Below are 18844 nucleotides of genomic sequence, written 5' to 3'. Positions count from 1 at the left end.
TAAAAGAAATAAAAATAAAACCCCACTTAAAAACAGATGGCAAGCCTCTGTCATCCTGAGACTAGAAGCAGTCTGGAGTTTTCAGTCCCTAAGCACTTTTGTTCCTCCTCACCTGGCCATGTAGCCTCTAACATGAGGGAAAAAGTAGTCTTTGCTCTCTCACATCTATGGACAATCAAGACAATGAGCCGAGCCGCAGACAGAGGCCAATCTGACGGAGGCAGTTCCTCAGCCGAGGGTGCCTCTTCCCAGGTGGCTGTAGTTTGTGTTGAGTTGACAGAACTAACCAGATGCACATTCCTTTTCATTGGTTGGAAATGTACGTTTGTCTTTAGTAAGTAGCGAAATTACATGCACACTAAAAGAGTTGCTAGTTAATATGTGTGTGTGTGTGTGTGTGTGTGTGTGTGTGTGTGTGTGTGTGTGTGTTGAGGTTGGGGCACATATATGGAGGTCAGAGAACAAGTATGTGGAGTTATTTTCCCTTCCCACCTTTACATGAGCTCTGAGGATCCAACTCGAGTTGTCAGGCTTACACTGTCAGGCAGCAAGAACCTTACCCTCTGAGCCATCTCCCCAAATCCGGCGCCTCCCCCCAAATTGTTTTAAAGTGAAATGTCTATATCACTAGTTATGAGTAAATGATTGGTATGCCTGTTTCATATAATCTTAAGCCCAGGGACGTGTACATTTTTCTCAGGCAGAAGAGGTCAGCGTGTATAAAGAGTTTTGCAACCCTGCACTGAGAAGCCAGATCATCCCAGTGCATTGTGGCTCCTCAAGTGAGGGAGCTACAGGCTGAGCCCTGCCACCTGGAGTGCAGATGGGGTAGGTTTGAGGGTAAAGTAAAGCCACTGTTACTTCTTACATGTCCTCCTTCCGGAAAGTCTTCCTGGTTGGAGCCTGTGTGCTAACCCTCCCTCCCTTCCTGCCTCCCTCCTCCTCCTTTCCTCTTCCTCCTCCTCTTCCTCCTCCTCCTCCTTTCTTTATCCTCCCCCACCTCCTTCTCCTCCTCCTCCTCCTCTTCCTCCTCCATCCTTCTCATCAAAGGCTGTGCTAATCAAAGCACCTCAATAGCTCATAGCATGACCTGATGTCACTCAAGAAGACCTGTCTCAGAATTAGTCAGTTGAATCCTGTTCCCCTGACTTCAAGCAGAGCACAATAGTTTCCCAAATATGGGTATTTTGGGGCTAGTATCACTAGAGAACTTACTAAAATTGCCAGCTCCTGGGCCGTCCCCAATTCCTGCATGCAGCTAGGGGCAGCCTAGCAGCTTGAGCACCAACAAGCTCATGGCCAGGCAGGGTACACATGGAGCTCTGCGAGTCTCTGTGCTTGAGCTCCTACAGTTAAAGAGGGAAAGCTGACAGCTTTGAGGTCCCATTTCCATCAAGGAAGGGCTGGAGAGAAGGGCTCAAGGGTTGAGAGCATGGCTCAGGAGTCAGACCTCCTGGATTTGAGTTCTGCCTCTAGGTGTCCCTCATTATGCAGGTGACTTTCTGGTAGGCCTCTTGCCTCTAATACAGAATATGTTCAAGGAGGTGTGCATGGTAATTACTTTAATAGTGCATGACACAGTCAGCCCATAATAAATGTCAGAGATTATTGCTTGTTCCATGCAAAACATCTCTCTCTACAACACAGTAGACTTTATGCTCCAGTACACACACACACACACACACACACACACACACACACACACACACACACACGCACAATTTGCTCAAGAGTTTTATGAACATGGCTAACTTCACAGTGAGTTGGGAGCGAGACTGACAGTGTTTATCTTATAGCAGTGCAAACAATTTGAAAGCGAATACTAGACATCTTTATTCTAAAGGATGATTTGGGCCAAAAAACATGGCATTCAGCCCTCCTCCTCCTCCCTTCCTTCGGTGCTTGCCAGCAACTGAACAAACAAGCCCCTCTGTTTATCACACTGACAGTGAGGGTCTCTTTGTTCCCCAGCTCAACTCCTAAACCAGGCTCCTCTCCACTTTGCAAACCTAAAGGCGACTTCTAAATAATGGATCCACCACTGTGGTTGTCTCCAGAGAAGAGAAGAGGACAGCCACCATGACATTTTTCTCCTACTGCTGTGGATCATACTATTCTGCAGAATGCTCTCGGGATGGTCAGTTCTGGTGTCTGTGTCTCTATGTGTATACATATTTCCTCATGGAAGAATATCATTTTCTAAATGCTCTTCCAAACTTTACACCCTTATAAACAAGGGTTTAGGACTCGGGAGATAGCTCAGTTGCTGAAGTGCTTGCTACGCAAACACCAGGGCCTGAAATTGATCCTTAGCACTCCCACAAACCCCTGGATGTGGTGGCGCATGCTTGTGATCCCAGCTCTGGGAAGACTAACACGGGCAGATCCCTTAGGCTCAATGGCCAACAGCCTAGCCTAATCAGAGAGTCCCAGAGAGAGACCCTGTCTCAAGAACAAGGCAAATGGCCATGGGCAAGTGACACGGGTTGATCTCTGGCTTACAAATGAACATGTACACATCAAACACACACATACACACATGCACACACACACACTATATGTGTGTATATATTTATATGTATATATATATGTATGTATGAACATACTTGGATTTGGATTTTCTTTTAATCAGAGTTTTTAATCTTGGGCCAGATGATTTTTGTAGTGTATGCATAGTAAGGTGGGGAGCTGTCCTGCACATTGTAAAATAACCAGTAGAGCATCTATTTTTGTATGCCGGAGATTATAGAACATTCTGTAGTTGTGACAGCTTAAAACATCTCCAGACATTGACCAGCGTCCACTGGGAGTGTGTGTGGAGGGAGGGGGAGGGGAGTGCAACGGGGGGAAGCACTCCCAGCTGGGAGCCATGGCAAGCTAAATTCTTCCTATAATAAATGGGGCCTGCTGCATCTTACGCTGCCCCAGGGTTTATCTCTACAGTGTATTTAAGATTAAGGGACAGGATGTATCCACTGATAAGAAAGATATAGGGTGCCTGCTATCTCTGGGTCACCCTTCACTTCCAAGAAGCAGCCTCTGTGTTGGGTGGATACACTCCCCACAAGGCCCCATGCTCAAGCCCTCTGCAGACAGTCTGCTCTGTGTCCAGATCCTTTCTGGTCCTCTTGACCCTCCTTATGCAGCAAGAAATCTCATAGGGAATGGCCTCTGGTTTGGACTTATAAATATTCATCAGCTCATTTCTAGTACTGAGGTTTTTTTTGTTTTTTTTTTTTAAACCGTGTTTAACATTCTTGTCCAGAGTGGAAAGTTTTGTTCTTTGGAAAGCTTCTCATTCCAGACCCAGGTCAGAGTCCCCAGCAGAACTCAGAGAATGTCCTAGGGATGTTTCACCATTGAGATTGTACGTTGGTGGCCTTGACACAACTGCGGTTGGATTCTGGGCCAAGACTCCTAGGTCCACAAATCAGACAGAGGGAGGGTGCTCAGTTGGAGGAAGGGCTATGGGCTTGGGAGATCAAAATCCTTTTATGGGGCACTGGAGAGATGGGTCAGTGGTTGAGAGCCCTTGCTGGCTTTCCAGAAGACCCGAGTTCATTTTTCAACACCCAGCCTGTACCTCCAGCTCCAGTGAGTCTGACACCCTTTTTTTTTTTTTTTTTTTTTTGCCCAACAGTCCTGTACACATAAGACACAGACACCTGTGGTTAAGTACAGTCTTGGATGTCTCTCTACAAACTATCACATCTCAAGAAGACAGACAGCCTGCCAGTCAGTATAAGGTTGATTATGCTTGGTAACACACAATACCTACATCCTGGTGACTTCAAACAACAGGTGTCTGATCCTCACTATCTGTCTGTTGTGGATTGACAGCTCCTGTCTGAAGGCAGTGTGGGTGCCGAGTTCCCTCTTCCTGGCATGACCTTAGTGGTTTTCCTTTTTTAAAAAATTGTATTTTGTTTTGGAGTGTGTGTGTGTGTGTGTGTGTGTGTGTGTGTGTGTGTGTGTGTATAACTGTCTGTGGGATCCAGAATAAGGCATTTGGTCTCCTGGAGCTTGAGTAGTTGTGAGCTGCTTTACATGGGTACTGGGAACCAAACTCAGGTCCTCTGAAAGAGCAGGGAGAACTCTAAACCACTGGGCCAGCCTTCCTGCTCCTCTTCAAGGTCTTTCAGCTGCTCAGAAAGGACCTACAGGCATCATGGATAGTACCCTGCCTTATTTTAAGTCTGACTAAACTGCTGATTAGAATGCCGATCTTATGTAAAAGTCCCCTCAAAGCAACATCTGGACTGTCATTTGACCCACATCTGGGCCCATGCATAGCCAAACAGACACACAAGATTAACCAGCACAATTTCCAACTTCTACACTTAGTTTGTGGGGGCAGAATTAGTCATGTGCCTAGAGTCAGATAGAAATAGTCAAAAAGTTCCATCAGCTACGTGCCTGAACCAAGGCTATCTGACTAAGTACTGATAGCCGGCACAAACAACTGTGAATAATTTTATCTAGAGATGAAAGGAAGTATCCGTCTGTGGCCTTCTGTGGTGTTCCCATTTCAGTGCTTTCTGCTAAGCCAGTGTGGAAATCAACATGGACTTAGATCCATGTGCCCATGTCCTAGGGAGAGTCAGGGAAAAAGATGTGTGAAGATGTGGCCTGGCCTCCTGCGTAGGGAGACAAAACACAAACACTATTATTGAAACCTTCATCTGCTTTCTGCTTGGTTTTTTGTTGTAGTTTTTTTTTGTTGTTGTTTTGGTTGGTTTGGTTTGGTTTTTTTCCTAGTGTTACCTTGGCTGTCCTGGAACTCTCTCTGTAATCCAGGCTAGCCTTGAACTCAGAGACCCGCCTGCCTCTGCTTCTCAACTGCTAGGATTAAAGGCATGTGTCACCACCACCTTACTCTATTTGTTATTTTTTTAATGTGTATGTATGAGTGTGTGTATGTATGTATGCACACGTTTCACATGCCAGTGGAGGCTAATGTCAGGTGTCTTCCTCAATTGCTCTCCAGCTTTTTTTTTAAAGTCTTTCAATGGATTTGGAACTCATCCATTCTGCAAGACCAACTAGCCAGGGAACTCTATGGATCCTCCTGCCTTTGCCTCTTCCCCATCAGAATTTCAGGCACAGCTTCCTTGTGTGGTTTATATGTGGGTCCTGAGTATTTGAACTCTGGTCTTCAGGCTTGTGAGGCAAACACCGTTATTTACTGATCTACCTTCCCAGGCCTGTCTTTGCTCTTTGCTTTATTCCATGTTTTCTCCATTTGGTGCTGCATTTGAGAATCATCTGTACCATTTCTGCCACTGAAAAAACCTGCAAATGTATAGAGTTCTGTGATTCTCCTTTTGATATCATCCCATTCCGTTGTGTCCTTTCCTTTTTAGATTTGGGGGCCAGCTGTCATTTTGTCACCAACTCACTCTGACTTTCTGAGTCCCTTTCCAGTCCCTTTCCAATCTAGGCTCTGGCTTTCCTGGCTTTCTGGAGTGGATTTGATGCACAGCACCTCGGAAGTTCCTTCTGGCCCTGGCATTTTGTGCTCAGTCACTCCACACCTTCTCCCAGTGGCAATTCTGTGCACAACTGCCTGGTTGGGTCCAGCTCAAGTTTAGTGACAGAGTGTTCTTCCAGAAAGGTTGAAGGATCATTCTGGGCCATGCAGCAGACACTAGCAAAGAAACTCTATACTATAAATCAGCTGGAAACATCATCCCAGCCTGATGGACTTCTGCCTGGCTGGGAGAGGAGCTGCTGGTGGGTCTGGGGAGGCATGCAGAGGGCAGGGGCCAGGGATCGGAACAGCCTGGTCTAGCTAAAAACAAGGGCAGAGAGCCTAGCCAGCTAAACTAGAGGGTAGAGGTGCAAAGACCTCAGATACCATGTCCACCCCTACAACATTTATATCTGACAGTTCTGATACCCACCTAGGAGGCCTGTTAGGAAGTTCAAAAGAGAAGCTATATGACAAAGTGCTAAACACACACACACATACACACACACACACACACACACTCAAACAACAACTACTACTACCATTATTATTATTATTATTATTATTATTATTATTATTATTATTATTATTATTATTATTATTATTATTATTATTATCCTTATGTTTGACTTATGCCACAAAATTCCTGGTGCTAGATGTCTGGAATAGAAGAGTGGATGGGTATGCAATTAATTAGACTATAGGTTGACATCAGCTTTAACAGCAAACTCTGGACAGAATCTCCATCAGTTCATATATATACACCCTATATATATGGGCATCAGATCCCTTTATAGATGGTTGTGAGCCACCATGTGGTGCTGGGAATTGAACTCAAGACCCCTAGAAGAACAGCCAGTGCTCTTAACTGCTGAACATCTACCAACCTACTTGTCTTAGTTTTATATAAAAAAAAACTGCTTCTAGGGGTTGAGAGATGCCTCAGTGGTTAAGAGTGCTTATAGAGGACTTAAGTTTGGTTTTTAGCACCCATATTGGGTGGCTCAAAGCCTTTTGTAACTCTAGTTCCAATGGATCAGATGCCCTCTTCTGGCCTCTGTGGGAATTGCACCCAGATACATATATTCTCTCTGTGTCTGTCTGTCTGTCTGTCTGTCTGTCTGTCTGTCTGTCTGTCTCTCTCTCTCTCTCTCTCTCTCTCTCTCTCTCTCTCTCTCTCTCTCTCTCCCTCTCCCTCTCCCTCTCCCTCTCCCTCTCCCTCTCCCTCTCCCTCTCTCTCTCTCTCTCTCTCCCTCTCTGTCTCTCTCACACACAAATCTGAAAGCCTGTCTTCAGACTTGTAGGAGAGGAGACTGGAGGCAACCTGACAGACTGACAGAGCAGGTACTTGTTCTGCTGACTTGGCACTTTCCTTTCTCTCAGAATTTACACACTGACTTTCTTCGTCTTCTCTGTACACTCTCTGGATTGCTTGAGGTACTTGGACGGGGGATATGGGGTGAAATCTTTATTTTATTCTCTTTTTAGAGAGTATAACTGTCCCTTATTGAACAAAATTAATACAGACCATTATAAAGAAGGGGGAGGGAACCTAAAGCGAAATAAAACCAGTTCCACCTTCCATACCATGTTGAGCACTGGAGGGTGGGAGTGTTTCCTTCCAGGGAATGCAGGGAAGCAGGGAAGCAGGCCCTTGGTGTCGAAGGGACAGTTCTGATATTTAAACCAGTCCTGGTGTCAGAAGACGGACATGGGGAGGATTCCTAGGACTCTCCCAAGAGGCTGAGAGGCTGATCCCCTACACTTGCCACTCATTAGCCAAGAGCAGCAGTTTACTCTCCCAGCCCCTAGCTTCATCGTCTGTAAAGTGGGAACTACGACAATAGGGCCTGAAGGGCCCAGTCAGTCCCTCCCTCACTTCCTTAGGAAGCTGCAAGGCATCCAGTGAGCTGCTCAAGTTTGTTCTGGGGTGTTGGGGTGCCATGCTACCCTCTGGGTGAGTCCAGCCCTGCACTAAAGCTGCCTCTAACAAGGGACCTTCCACCTCCACGCCCCATGTGTCTAAAGGGTGGAGAAGCTTGTAATCCTCAGGTCTGGGCTCCTGCTCAGTGGGGGTGCTGATGCTGCCTTCCCCTCAAGATTGCTGTCTCATCCTCCTCCACTTGTCCCCCTTCCCTTTGCCTTTCTTCTTCCCTTCCCTCCTTTCCCTCTCTTTCATGTCTTTCCCTTCTTCCTTCCTTCCTTTCTTTATTTCCTTTCTTCTCTCCCTGCTTCTCTCCCTTCTTCTCCTTTCTTTTCCTCTCTCATTCATCTCCCTTTCCCTCCCTTCCTTCTTCCCTCCTTCCCTTCCTCTTTCTGACTTCCTCTTCCCTTCTTCCTTTCTTGTGTCTTGCCCATCCAGAAAGTTTCCGAAAGACTGTCTCTTTAAGAAAGGCAGCCGTATACTGCGCACTCTGAGATTCTGACAGTCAGCCCTGCCTCTCCTGCTGGGTACTGCTGGGCTGCAACAGGGACCCTCCTGAGCTCAATTTGAGTCCAGAACCTCTGGAGGAACAGGTCACTTGCAATGATGTGCACACCTCCAGGGATCCATGCCCACAAGACTCCCTGTTTGAAGCCCCTTGGTAGCCGTCCGCTGGCTTTGAGCCATAAGAGGCTCGCTGTTGAGGGTTGAGATCGGAAGCTTGAAAAAGAAAGTTGGAAAATAGCTGGGCGCTTTTGGTGAGTGTGAAAGAAAAATTGCTGCCTCCTGTCCCTCATCTGTGGATTTCAGAGTGCAGATCTTGGGCTTAAGTTGTAGGGAGTTTTGATAGTGGGGTGGGATGGGCAGCTGTGAGAGGGAGAAGAGGTGGGGCTGGGATTTCCTTACATGTGGGGATAATCTTGACCCTCCTCCCAGTTGTCATACTTGAAGCAGGAAGCAGAAGGTTGCCATCAGGATAACGCTAGAACCATCTGAGGACTGGCATCAGGAGGAACAGATGGCAGTCTTCCTCCTTCAAAACAAAGTATGACCAATGTGGGTTTCAGGGTTCTTTGTGAAAATGCCCTAAAGCAATGTTGAATGTAATGCCCTGGGTGATGTGCATAACCTTGTGAGTCTATCTCAGCAGGAGACTCAGGCCAAGTCTTCTTCCCAGACAAGGGGAGAGAGCGGGCTTGCTCCCAAAGTCCGCGTTGTTCCCTTGGATTGAGGAAGGCTGCCCCTGAACCCCAGCAGGCAGTGCCATAGTGGGAGGCGGCAGGTCTGCCAAGTGCAGGGAAGAATGGGGAGCCTGTTACTGCTGAGGCCTGGGAACATGGCCTCAGGGGGAGGCCCAGGTCACCAGAGCTGGCATGAGAACACATGGGCAAAAGGTCCAGGTCCATGCAGGGAGAAGAGCAAATGGTTCTCCAACCCCGTTTCCTAGGACATGAGCAGGTGTGCGGCTGACCTCAGACACCCAGGTACACCTGTTGCATGCATGTGCACGGCAGCCTGAGTCCTGGGGCCTGCAGCGGACACGAGTGAACACAGCAGCAACTCTGGGTTTTCCAAGACCAGGGCTTTTGGCTTCAGGGAAGCCTTTTGCTGAATTCTAAGCTCTTCTTTGGGCCAAAGTCTGAACAGGGGATTTTCTGAAACAGAAGATGCCAGGAAGCAACCTAAAGGCTGTGGAGATCTGGATTTCTACGCCTGGTGTCGTGTGTGTGGTGGTGGTAGGGTGCGGTGGGGGCGGGATTAGGCCATGCTCACAGAGTCACAACGGTCAGCACCGTTTACTATGTGCTTTGAAGGCATCAGTGAGTGTGCCAAGGGCTTATCTGCTCACTAAAATCTATAGGTGTGTGTGTGTGTGTGTGTGTGTGTGTGTGTGTGTGTGTATACGCACGCATGTATACACAAGCACTCTGGTTACACATGCGCTCGCATGCATATGGAAACAGTGGTCAACCTCAGATGTTTCTCAGGTTCCACTATTTTACGTATTGAGATATACTGAGTACCTCGATGGCCTGGGGCTTGCTGAGTCAGCAAGACCGGCCGGTCACCGAGTCTCAGGCATCCTCCTGTCTCTACTTCCTTGGCAACTGAATTTTAAGAGCCTTCCACTCCACTAGAGTTTTGGTTCTGGGAACCGTATGAGTTGATGACAAGTGAGTGCTTTTATCACTCAAAGTATTCTCCAGCCCCCATCCAAATAATTCATTTGAGTCATGCATCATTTTATTTTACGGAAAGTGAAGCTCAGAGGTTAAGGATCATGCATTGTGAACTGGAAACTCACAAACGAGACTTGGATATTTCCATCCACCCATTCCTCCATCTGCCCATCCCTTCATCCATTCATTCCCTCATCCCCTCATCTCCTGACCCACCCATTCCCTTATCCATCCTGTCCACTTATATCTAACTAGATGGACTGATGGCTTTCACGTGTCAGCCATGTGGTAGTCACCAAAGGTACAACTGGGACAAAGGCTGGCAAGGGACTCAGAGCAGCTTAACCGCACAGCCTGCATGCTCACCCACACCCAGGGTCTTCGGCACTAGTGTCATAGAGCCTTGGAGGGGAGTGTAAGAACGTTCTTCTCAAGGTCTGAGAAGACAGTGGGAGGATGTTTTCTTCCTTGACAAAGTGCTACATTTGTGCTTTAATAATTATCTAAAAGTCCTGTATCAGCTGGCTGGCCACCATGTAGCCCGCTCCTAGCTTCAGAATTTTTTTTTTTTTGTTGTTGTTGTTGTTCTAGTGTGCTTCTGTTCAACTTGGTACTGTGTAGTCTCTTAAAAATGTTTGCTGAGATCCGGCACGTTCACGGTGGTATGGGGCCAGAGAGATGGCTCAGGTTAAGAGCACTGCCTGCTCTTCCAAAGTTTCCTGGGTTCAGTTCCTAGCAATCACATGGTGGCTCATGACCATCTATGATGAGATCTGGTGCCCTCTTCTGGTGTGCAGGTGTACATACAAGCAAAAACACTGTATACTTAATAAGTAAATAAATCTTGAAAAAAAAAAGTTTGCCGGGCACAGTGGTACATACTGGAAATCCCAGCACTCTGGGAGGCAGAGGCAGGCAGATCTCTGTAAGTTTGAGGCCAGCCTAGTCGACAAAGCAAGTCCAGGATAGCCAAGGCTACACAGAGAAACCCTCTCTCAAAACAAAACAAAACAAAACAAAAATGACAGTGTTTAACATCTGGAAGCTTTGTGTCTTAAATTGGAGTCTGATTGGGAGCCAAGGGAGAAAAGATGACTCAGAAAGGCTGCTGGGGTACCATAAGGGATGTGGTACAGCCTCCTCTTCTTCTGAGCAGAACAAGGTCTGAAGCCTGTGGCCTCCAGCTCTCTGTCTTAGGATAGGCGGAGGCCAGAGGCTCAGAAGGATACAAGCAGGTCTGGAGAGATGACCTTGAATTTGGAGCAAGGTGTCATGTTTTGAATACAGCACCTCTGACCTCCATAACTCTTTGCACCTTCCTGAGTGGGCCATTGTAGAAGGGCCAGTGTGTGCTGAGGTTACCGAGGAGCTGCAGGCCTCCTGGGACACCATGGTATCTCAGAGAGCAGTGTCCTCTCAGCTTTCCCAAATTCGAGCCTCTTTCAGGGTGTATCTGTTGGGTGACATGACCAAGGTGCCAACCTCACCGTAGGGAACCACAGCTGTGTCTAACATCCACCCATCCAGAGAGCATCTAGGCCTGGCCCGGTTCCTGGACCTATATCTGGGGATAGGCACACAGAACCCTCTTTGGATGGGAGACTTTGCCAGTCCAGGAGGCAGGGAGCTCAGACCTTGCTGCTTCTCCTCCTTATCCATGTCTTAGCTTTGGAGTTGAGTTGGCTTGTGGCCATTCCTCCTTCTCCACTCGTTCCACTGTGTCTGCGTGCTCTGGGTTCCATGCTCAGCCGATCTGCATTCTCTTGCCCTTCCCCCACTGGGGATCTGCCAACATCTCCTGCAAAGATCCTGAGAATAAAGGCTGTGGCTTTGAGGGCCACAATGTGCTTCATGTCTCTCCCCTAATTTCTGTTCTTGGCCCTAAAGCAGCTACAGACAATCTGTAAGTAGACCTATGTGGGTAAGTTCTAGTGAAACTGGGGTTGTGGAAGCAGCCAGGGCCACATTTGGCTTCTGGGTCATAGGCTAACCTTTGACTGAATGGAATTGGCCCCAAGAAGCCCGTGGCTAGTTCCCCATGGCAAATCTCCTTGAGCCTGCATGAGCTGGGATCCCCAGCCACAGGGTACCATTTGTCATCTTCTCTCTCTCGCCTCCCATTCCCTTTCCCCTCTCCTCCCCTTCCACTCCCTTCTCTTCTATTTTCTCCTCTATCCAGGATCTTATATAGCTTAGGCTAGCCTAAAACTTTCTGTGTAGCCAAGGATGACCCTGAATAGATCCTCTTCCTTCTATTCCCAAGTAGTGGGATAGCAGGTCGCTGCCACCACACCCAGTTTTTGCCAGTGCTGGAGATCAAATAGCGGGCTGTGCTCCTGTGAGACAAGCAGTCCATCAACTAAACCACATCCTCACCCACCCCATCCACCCCACCCAGGCCACTTACCGTCTTGAAGGCTCTTATCTCTTTCTTGCCTTCTAGCCTTTGCCTATGCACCCTCCTTCACCTGGCACACTGTGCCTTCACCTCTGTCCTACTTGGTACCCACTTTTGCTTTTGACTGCTCCTTCTGACCATATGTTTCTTCTTCCTATCCTGCTGTGACCTTCCTCTTCAATCGTCACTCCATACATGACCTCCTCCCCTTTCCTGACACTGTTAATTCTGTGCTGACTTGCCAGCCCTACTAGGCTGCATCTTAATGAGTTATTTCTAACTTTATTTCAAGACAATGTGTCTTATCTGCAGCCTCCTCGAGACTCCCAGCTCCATCCCCACCATGAAAGGGTTAGAGTAAAACTTAGTGACCTCTCTCTCCTCCCCAATAGCCTTTGCCCGTGGAAGGGGGCTTTTGTGGGGCCCAGCTGTGCCCAGGGTCTGTCTCATCACCTGTTTGACACTGTGGGTAAATCCATCTCTGGTTTTGTAACCTGAGCTGGCGCCAGCTCCTACGCCCTGAGATCAAATGTCCCTGTTTGTTTTGACATCCCCAGTGGGGGCCTAGATGAGCTCGATTTCAAAGTAACAATGTTTTTTTCCCCTAGCAGCTACTGGAGTCCAGGCCCCTGCCAGCTCCTGAACCCCTGTGTTAGTGTTTTCAGTTAATTAAGAAAACAAGCCCTGGTTTCTGACTGAGACAGTGCTGCAGATGGAGATGGAGGAGGCCCTGGCCATGTCCACTTGCAGGAGAGGGTGGGCAACACCTGTAGGAGAGGGTAGGCAACACCTGCAGGAGAGGGTAGGCAACACCTGCAGGAGGGTGGGCAACACCTGCAGGAGAGGGTAGGCAACACCTGCAGGAGAGGGTGGGCAACACCTGCAGGAGAGGGTGGGCAACACCTGCAGGAGAGGGTGGGCAACACCTGCAGGAGAGGGTGGGCAACACCTGCAGGAGAGGGTGGGCAACACCTGCAGGAGAGGGTGGGCAACACCTGCAGGAGGGTGGGCAAGCTGAAAGATGGCATGCATGAGGTCCAGGGGACCTGGATACCCTCTCAGCAGGGCAAGGTTCCAGGAGCTCATCGAGTTTGGAGAAAGCTCCAGGCTGAGGCCAGAGCTCAGCTTCCTGCCATGCCCAGGATGCATCTGGACGTGGTGCGGTGGCACGAGGCCCCTTGGGGGACAATGATGAGAGACAAAAACTGTCTTAGGAGTATAGGTCTATCCCCAAGCCAGGTTATCCCTCCACCAAGCACTAGAGGGCAGTAGGGAGAGTAAACTTGGGGTGGCTTTGGAGTCCCAGGTGACTGACCTATCCTTGTGGAAGGGGATCATTGCTTAGGGATACAACTCTCCCATCAGAGCCTTAAGTCATGCTTAGAAAGAGTTCACCATACTGTGGTAGATGTAACCAAGCTCTGTCTTCAGGGCACTTTTCAGCTGAACTGGCCACTCACAGCCCTACCATCTGCTCACTGCTCACCGGTGCTGGGGAGGGCACGTGGACTCCGAGCTCCAAAAAGGAAATCTGAGACAAAACTCAGAAGCCACAATTGGTTTCCAGGATGCTAGAGATTGTCTTCTGAAGAGAGGGGAGTCATAGTTGGGCCCTTTGCTGGGCTCATGCTACACAAGGACAGCTTTTCTTCTAGTAAATCTTGGCTAAAAGTTGGAGAGATTTAAGAATTTGGCAAATAGTCTCATTCTGTAGCCCAAGCTAGCCCGGAACTCTCTACGTAACCAAGGTACCCTTTCTTGATCTGCCTGCACCTCTTAGGAGCTGAAATTACAGGCAGAGGCCTCTATGTAAAGTTTATGGGATACAGGGGCACAAACCCAGGACAGGTGCATGCTTAACCGGATGCTACCCACTGAACTGCATCCCGAGTCTTCAGCCAGGAACTCACTATGTAACCCAGGCTGACCTGGAACTCACTACGTAACCCAGGCTGGCCTAGAACTCACTATGTAACCTGGGCTGGCCTGGAATTCGTGGTCAGCCTCCTGCATCAGCTCCCAAGTGCTGCATGGCACGCATGGGCTGCCACACCTGGCTTTAATGTTTCTGTTGGAATTGCACTTTTGTGACTGCTTCCATTGCATGCGCAATCTTTAGCAGAGGCTAAAAGGAGACCAAGACCCACCCAGAACATGTCCACTTCTGCTGTTGCTTGGGAGAGGAGGTCAGTGCTGTGATGCAGAGCGTGCACTTGTATGAACATCTCTGTCAAGAGTTTGCTGAAGGTCCGAGGACAAGGGACCTGCATCTGAGCTTCAGTTTCCTTGCTTGTATTGTGACTTGGCGATGACCTTCTCTCTTAGCACCTGGGGGGCTCTCAGCAGTAAGGGCAGGAGGGTCCTGTCAGAGGAAGGAAGAGCTGAATGCTTACCTAAGGTGAGAACAGGATTCCCAGAGGGAGGCATGGCCATCAGGAGTGAAGGGGGTAACCTTTTCCAGAGTCAACAGAGTTGTCTGTGGCGAGGTTTCTAGAGTGACAATGGTTGCTACAGAGAACAGTAGCACTCACACCTCTGCTTTCTCTGGGTGGGGTCTGTCTTACTCAAACTCTGGCTCTCTCCCACTTCTCTGCCAAGTGCTTTAACCACTGAGCTCTCTCCCCAGGATGACATGTGACTTTTAAAGTGTGGGCTCTGGGTAAACACACTCAGGTCCCTCAATGGATGAGTTTTGGAGGGGGATGCAGGCATGCAAAAGAAGACACAGTCCCCAGCCACAGCGTCTGGCATGTGGTAAACTCTCAGTAAATGGTGACTGGATGAATGAATATGTGTAAGTACCACAAATGGCATGGAGGCCTTATAATTTTTCACTGAGAAGTTGCAAGCGGCTGGTGTCTGGATCATTTACTCAGAGACCACCTTCATCGGTTGGTGTCTGAACAGGCCAGTCTAACCAATGGTTCTCGGTCTCATCCTATGATCCATGCAGGGGCCCAGAGGCAGCAAGGTGGGGTAGAGGGGTGGGGCTGGGATACCTCTCACATGCCCCAGACTGGCTGTGGGTAACACGCACCATGCTATTTTTGTCTGTATGTGAACCACACATTTGTCACTGCCTGCCTTTTTCCTGGCCATTGTCTACAGTAGTGTGTGATCCTGCAGCTGTGCACAGGGTGGTGGATGAAGTGTAACTCCTCTCTCTCTCTCTCTCTCTCTCTCTCTCTCTCTCTCTCTCTCTTTCTCCCTCCCTCTCTCTCTCCCCCCCCCCTCTCTCTGTGTGTGTGTGTAGGGGCATGGGAGCCAGTAGTACTTTGGAAAATGCACAGGACCCCAATTCGTGCCACAATAGATGCCTCTGCTGGAGGCTGAGAGATGCCTTATTTGATCCTTGATGAGGAGCTACCACCTTTGAAGTTTTTAAGACTTAATAGGGGGGAGATGGAGATAGGGATTTTGGAGACTGCCAATGGGATACGAGAAGCTCAAGTGTTGTTCGGGTGAGGAGAAACGCGTCCTTCGGGCCACTTCGCTTGCTCCTTGGCACTGAGGTGCACTCCATTTGTGTCTATTCCATGCTGGTTCTTGAGGATGAAGAGAAAGAATCATATTCCTGCTCTTGGGGGAGGGGCTGTTTATAGTGAGAGTCCCTGGAGAGTGGGAGTTGGCACCCACCCCAGATTCTGTCGGAGACAGCCTGCTTTTTGAGAGCCATGTCATCATTCAGTATGTCTCACTGGATTGTCCTCCAGGTCACCGCTCTCCAGAATTCTGCCGCTGTTGCCCTTCTCCAGTATGTGATACTTCCGCCTTCCCTGGTTGAGTTATATGCCCTTTACCCATTGCACTCCATGTAGCATTCAGAAACATCACTGTCCCTCCTGACTGCTTCCCAGGAGAGTGCATGTGGTGTATTCCCACTGCTGTACCCTTACCATGTATAATGCATGGCACAGAGACAGGGCATCTGAAATGGTTGTGGGATGCAGGATGCCAGGGGACCAATGCTGGATTTATCTATTTCATTGTAGTGATGCCTGTTGGTCGCATCTCTTCCTGGATCATCTTGGATGCTGGGGGAAGTAGACTAGAATTTTATGAGAAGCTAGAGACCTGAAACACCCCTGGTGGGAGTGGTAACCTTTGTGACTCAGTCACTAGAAGCACCTTTTCCCTTGGACTCAGCATTCCCAGGCCAGCAGGGACAGGATGCTTCAAGGACGATGGAAGGTGGTTTCTGAACCGGACCCTCCATGTGCTGAGCCTGTAATCTTCCTTTCTCTGGCTAGAGACAAAGTGATATTGGAGGCAACCAGACCTGCCTCTGTAGCCCTCTGGCTCAGGCAGCCCAGCTGAGCTGGAGGGAGAACAGGCCGCCTGGGAATAGCTGGGAAGCATGTCCAGACCTTGGGTCTACATCCTCCAGGGCCAGGATGTGGCGTGGGACCCAGGCAGGCAGAAGTTCCCACTGCTTAGCTTGCTCAGCTTGAGAGCTCCTAAATGCTCCAGGCCCAGGCAGCAGGAGGTGGGGGGAGAATCTAGATGCCTGGGTCAAAACCACATCAGGACCAAGACAGCTCTGCGGTCACACACCTCTGACATTTTTCTTCCACCCAGACAGCTGCCAGGGCCCCAGCATACCAGCCTTGTCTTCCTTCATGTGGGGTGAGAAGAGTCATGGATTAACCCTTTCAGGCCCTCTCCAATTAGGCATCAGCTGCTCACCACATACATTGTGGTTTGCTTGAGCAGCCACATTCACACTTAACATATTTTGTTGTTGCCTCATTTATGTAGGGGTAGAGACATCAAAGGGTTAACTGGGGCATGTGTATCACTTGTCTAAGCTTTGACAGTTGCTAAGTTACGTTTCTTAGATTTATCTGTATCTTGAGGGCCTGTTATGTACCAGGCAGTGATTCTATTCACTCTGGACAACAATGAAAGATGAGGAATGGATGGAACTGGAAATCATACTGATCATACTGAGTGAGCTAACCCAGAAGCAGAAAGACTCACATGCTATATACTCACTTATAATTGGACACTAGCCCAAAAGGCATGTCCCATGAAAGTCTTCACTTACCAGGAGATTGGGATAGATGTGAGGACATCCTACTGGGACTCTAAGTAAGAGAAATATAGGAGAATGGGGAAATAGAAGGATCCAGAGGGTCTTAGAAAGCTACAAGAAGAACATTGTGATGGGTGGATTGGGGCCCAGGAGGGTCTGCTCAAACTATTGCACTAATCAAGGACAATACAAGTAGTAAACATCGAACCCCTACTCTGATCTAGCCAATGGTGCAGGACATTCTCCACAGTTATGTGGAGAGTGGGCACTGACTCTGACATGAACTCTGGTGCCCCACATTTGACCACCTCCCCTTGGTGGGGAGGCCTGGTGGCACTCAAAGAAAGAATAAGCAGGCTACCAAGATGAGACTTGATAGCCTATGACCATATAGTGGGGGAGGAGATCCTCATCAGTCATAGACCTAGGGGAGGGGAATAGGGTGAAAGCAAGAGGGGGGGGAGGATACAAGTGATTAGGGTAACAATTGAGATGTAATCTGAATAAATTAATAAAAAAAGAAAGATGAGAAAAGTGCCCCACAAAGGCCACATGCACAGTGATACATGTTTGGGCATTCATTGACATCCATGAGTAGGCTGGATCAGGTTGGACCCTGGGCTTTTGAGAGTGGATCTGCTGCTGAAGAGAGATGATAAATGCATATACTATATGGATAAATGAGAGGTAAGCGGGGCTCTGGAGGGGAACTCTGAGGAGCCTTGCAGATGGGGTGTGATGTTAACCACTTTGTGATGGGTAATCATGGCTGTCATTGTGACTGGATGCCTTGAGAGGCACCTGGTAGACTGGTGGGTGGGGTGTATCTCTAGGTGTGCCTTTGAGGGCCTTTCCAGAGTGATTTAGCTAAGGTATCGAGAATCACCATGAGTGAGGGCAGTGCCATCTTAGAAACTGGCATCCCAGGTGGGGTAAAAGGTGAGAAAGGAGAAAGCCAAAGGCCGGGGCATCCTTTCTGTTCCCTGGCTGGCATACAGAGAGCCGTTATGTTCTGCTGTGCTTTCTCCACATGGTGCATGGAACCCTCTGAGGCCAGAGCCAAAACAACCCGTTTCTTAAGCCACCTCTCCTGGATATTTGTCATATGATGAACATCTCTCACGCACACACTTACATGCATACACATATGCATGCATACATACAGACATGTATGTACATATATTCATGTACACACACACACACACACCTGCAAGCATGCATGCACTTGGTGTTCATCAGGTGCCAGGTACTTCCCTAGTTGCTACGTGTAACTCAGTCATCCTTCAGCAATTATCTGTTGAGGCCGATTATGTGATTGTTCTATTTTCAAGTTGGGGAAACTTAGTGCATGTGTCACTTTTCTTGTTACTGTGATAAAATAGTCAACATAAGCAACTCAAGGAAAGAAAGGTGTGTCTTGTCTTGGCTCCAAGTTTCAAAGGGACTTCAGACCATCATAGAGGGAAGGCCAGTGACAACTAGAATGTCACAGAGCTCTTTGTTCCCTTGGTGGTGAACAGGATGCAGAGAAAGGCTGTCACTAGAAGCAAGTGGGTATCATTTTTAAAAACCTGTCCCTAGTTGCCAACTTCCACCAGCACAACCAACCTGGAAAAGGCCCTATAATTTTTCAAATGGCATCACAAGCTTGTAGTCAAGTGGTCAAAAGGTGTGCCTGTAGGGGTCACTCCCAGACTCATATCATAATACTGAGGCGTGGGGAGGTAAACTGGCTTGCCAAACATGTCACAGATAAGAAGTAGCATTAGGACGAGAATGTAAGGGGCTCACATACATACATGTGAGTTTTAAAAATCACATATACAAAATAAACTAA

The 18844-nt window shown here is 48.5% G+C and overlaps 1 protein-coding gene across 4 annotated transcripts in view; it reads left to right on the top strand.

Annotated features, from left to right (window-relative positions):
• Positions 1 to 18844, top strand: part of DAAM2 (dishevelled associated activator of morphogenesis 2) — a 111451-nt gene that overhangs the window by 28051 nt on the left and 64556 nt on the right. The window contains exon 1 of one of the 4 annotated variants that reach the window (XM_084753668.1): positions 2119 to 2137. The exons of 2 other annotated variants lie outside the window; for them this stretch is intronic. The gene's annotated coding sequence lies outside the window, so the exon portion shown is untranslated. Of the gene's footprint in view, positions 1 to 2118; positions 2138 to 7926; positions 8153 to 18844 lie in introns of those variants that run through there. One more of the 4 variants, XM_084753667.1, reaches the window with a different exon arrangement.

The sequence above is a fragment of the Acomys minous genome (assembly GCF_964271855.1).
Source record: "Acomys minous genome assembly, chromosome: 13".
NCBI classification, from domain to species: domain Eukaryota; kingdom Metazoa; phylum Chordata; class Mammalia; order Rodentia; family Muridae; genus Acomys; species Acomys minous.
The sequence above is the reverse complement of the archived record's forward strand: the minus strand, read 5'-3'. Positions and strand labels throughout refer to the sequence as shown.